Source organism: Caloenas nicobarica, chromosome 3 (genome assembly GCF_036013445.1).
Source record: "Caloenas nicobarica isolate bCalNic1 chromosome 3, bCalNic1.hap1, whole genome shotgun sequence".
In the NCBI taxonomy this organism is placed as follows: Eukaryota; Metazoa; Chordata; class Aves; order Columbiformes; family Columbidae; genus Caloenas; species Caloenas nicobarica.
In genome coordinates, this window is record NC_088247.1 from 62,272,954 (window position 1) to 62,276,885 (window position 3,932).

Genomic DNA, 3,932 nt, shown 5'->3' on the forward strand with positions numbered 1-3,932 from the left:
ACTTTTTGACAGCCAGGGAGTGGAATATGGCTCGCACTCTGTCAGCAATTTAAGTAAAATGGCACTATTTTATCTTCTCGCATTTCTTGTCAATTGAGTCTCTTTTCAGAATATGACCCTGATTTCAAGTGTCTAGTCTGTATCTATTGAGAAAGTCTTGTTTGTTCCTATACCATCACACTGCTAAGGTGCAGTCATTTATTTCTATTATTGATGCTTAAAAGCTCATTTTTTAACCTCAAAGGAGATTATACCAAGAATGAAATACTGGCCAATACCTGTAAACCCAAAGTATATTGCTTATGTGAACTTTTCTTCCCTGTAGAAAAGTCTTCGTGCATTTTCTCAAAGTCTCTTGATCCTTTCTGTGTGCATCTCTTTTGAAGTACACAAATGTGACGCTGTTTATGCTACTACAGCTGGGTGTTAAAGTGCCTTTATATTCCAAATCAAAATTCAGTGAGATTGAAAAATTTGTGATTGTCTGCAAATCAAGTAAGCCAAGGTCAGCTTTCTGGGACTGTTGCTAGCCCTTTTTATAGGGAATGGAATAAAATATCAAAAAATACAAACAAACAAGAATAAAAGGCTGTGAAAGGTGGCTTGTTTTGCTAACATCTTCCTTGTTTATTTATTAAAGGAGGAGATCATATCTATTCTGATAAAGGCACTCCTGAGAAAGCATGATAAATAGAAAAGATCCTAGCATGAACAGAAATCCAGTTAAGTTTTTCAAAATTTGTGTGAATACTGTAAGTACTTATCTGGCTTTTAAAATAACTAATTTCAGAGTGAAGTGGTCACAACTACTCTGTGCACTACATATAGAAAGAAATAGAGATGCTTATTTTTGAGTTATGAAAAACAAGGCTTCTGCAAAGGATTGGACTGTGGAGAGAGAATTAGCAGTACTGGTTGGTGTGCACTGACTGCACTTGTCAGAAAGATGCATCTACAGGACAAGTCCGGGCTGGCAACGTGCAGTAAGGACCTGCAGACCCAAGCAGAGCCACCTTGCTTCCATGGCATGGGGAATGGGGTAGGGAAAAGCCTTTCTGGAGAGGCTGGTGGAGACCCCTCACCTCGAGGGATCCTCATGAGCCCAGAAAAAACCACAGATCCAAGTAGGAAAATGCATGTACCAGGGGACTGTGGCAATCTGGTTTCCCTGCCAGACCAGGCAAGGGAAATCAGGCAGCATACATGGTAGCGGCAAGACAGTTGAGATGAGTTTCCCCATGCAAAACTAGTATGTACCTTGAGCCTTCTCCTGCCTGGAACGCCTGCTCTTACTCACTGCTCTGCCAAAAACTTGTCCTAGGTCACAAACTTGCCTCACAGCTGGCTCAGGGCTGTGGGAATCCCTGAATCACCTAGACGAAGGCCACTGTCTGTGCTACTCCCTTTCCGATGCCATAGGGTTTTTTTTCACTGCTGACCACAGACATACCATTAATGATGACCAGTTTCAACGAGTCAGCTTAGAGACGTCCTACCACTTCAGAGAGGAAATTTCACCTTGGTGTGATTACCTAGGACCCCCTTTCAGTCCTCCTGCTGCTACTTAGAACCCTTCTGCCTTTTGTTAATTGTCACAAACCTTTGGTTCAGTAAGTTTTGCCACACAGTTACACATCTGTCCTCACAAATGTTAACAAGAGGCCTTTCATCCGGATACGCATTTAATAATGGTGCTTTGTACCTACACAGAGCTTGTTACTACTCCATTAAGTAGATCTGAACAAGGAAAGCCTGAGAGGCAGACACCTCCTCTGCATGAGCCAGCAGGTACTTGCCACACTTACGGAAGACGTTTTTCACCCCACCAAACAGTAACGTAGATCTCCGTGATTACTGACCTGCCATGAATTACTTGATCTCCGCACATATTTCTATGATTTCACCCTGAGAAGGTCTCACCTACACATCATAACCCTCATAGAGCGTAAAAGCTGACTGGACATCACCAAGATCTGACCTTGCAAACCAGGAAGATTAAATTTTGCAAAAATTATGTTTGAGACGTGACACTCTTGTATCCACCCATGACATTTAAGCAGTTACTCCTCCATCTCCTCTGATGCATCATGGTAAGGAGCTGCTTTCTTGGGTCAAACTGGACCATTTAACCCAGCAGTCCACACCTACTCCAGACATGAGAATCAGATCCCTATTTTGCATCCATGAGGTTTTGACTGTTTTACAGGAACACGAAGACTTCAAAGGATTTTCCTGGAGGTTTGACCCCTGTTACTGCAGGTAAGGACCTTTATGAGCCTCTGAGCATGGTAGTGGAAAGGATTGAAATTTTTTTGGTCTTGGAAACCTAAGGAATGAGAGATGAAATGTAGTCTTGCCAAAACGAATGGAAATTCTGTACTTGAAATGGCTGGGATCAGGATTTCCCCAAACTTGTGGCCTCAGAAATCTGCTACTCTTTCTCTGTTCCTCTGGTTTCTAGAAAGAAATGCAATTTAGAAGCTTCAAAGCTGTGAACTAAGGTAGGTAGGACATTTAGCTATGGGAATGAAACATACTTAAAAAGCACATCATTTCAGAAGGTTTACGCCAACACAAGAAACTGCTTTAGAATCTCTCTAAAATGTTGATGTCTGCAGGCAAAGAATCTAGGCCATGTGACTCAAAAACTTCTTGTGATAGCTGCTTCAAGAGTATTTCAAAATACAGTGGCTAATTTTCTTGGAAAACTAAAGCCTCGGAGACAGGTACAAGACGATCCAGGACCTGTATCCATTTTCCAACAGGAAGAAATTTGGGAACTGTTCCAGGCAAACAGTTTGGCCAGTTGCTGTAGATAAACTGTAACTTACAAAATGTGGCACCTCCCCATCAGATAGACCTCACCGATTACAGGTTTTGACCTTCCCACTTTGACTTGACCTCTAGAGCCCAGACAGCTCATGTAAGCTCTTGTCCTCCCCACCTGGATCAGTCACGGACCACTAGCTATAAGTGCTCTATGAAGGCACATTCTTGCACGCCTGTGTCCTTCTTGCATAAGGAAATCACGGAAACCTAATCCGCAGGATCTGGGTCAGAAGGAAAAAAAGTAATTTATGTGCAAGAAAAAGCTTGCCAGGCTTAGAATAACCGCTGAGGCTGGAAGTTGGCATGCCAACACGATAGGCTGTATTTTTTATTCTCAAGTTGGATAAACTCATAGGTACCAAGGCGAACACACCAGCAGGAACACTTAGGAGTGGGGAGCTGCTGCTGGCCGGGGAGGCAAAGGCATGTCACGACTGTCAGCACCTCGCCTCCCTGGGTGCGAGGATCCCGTGGATATTTGTTACCAGTTTCCCAGTGCCTCCCAGCGAGCCCGAACTCCTGCAGAAGCGAGACTGCAGCCCCTCCACAACGCCTCTCTCGAGGTGCGGCGGCTCCCAGCTCTGCTCCAGGTGTGCGCAGCAGTTTGACAGCCGTCATCTAACCTGTGCCCTCAAGGTTCACCCCAGCTATCTGCCACTCACAGACCTACCCCTGCCAGTAACTACACGAGATGAAAAATCTCAAGTCAGAGCTGTAATGCAAGGATTTTTGCTGCTTAACCCGCCCCCCCAAACACGAGACTGCATTCTTTTGATTACTCCCCCCCACCCCCCTTTTATTCCTGCACCTTCAGGTGACATTTTCCAGCTGTTCCCCGCTGTTTGGACATTCACACTGCTTGGGATGCCGAGGCGGGAGCCCGGCCCTGACCGCACGGGCCGGGGCTCCGGCCAGAAGCGCGCACGGAAACCCCCTGACACCCGCGGGGCCCCGCGCCGCCCCCCGCCCTACCCCCGGGGCGCTGTACGGCCCACAGCGGCAGCTTCCCGGCGCGGCCGCCCGCCCCGCCCCGGCTGCGGGGGGGCCGGCTCCAGCTCCGGTTCCCGGCGACGGGGCGCGCTCTGCCCCCTCTCGGGAGCCGC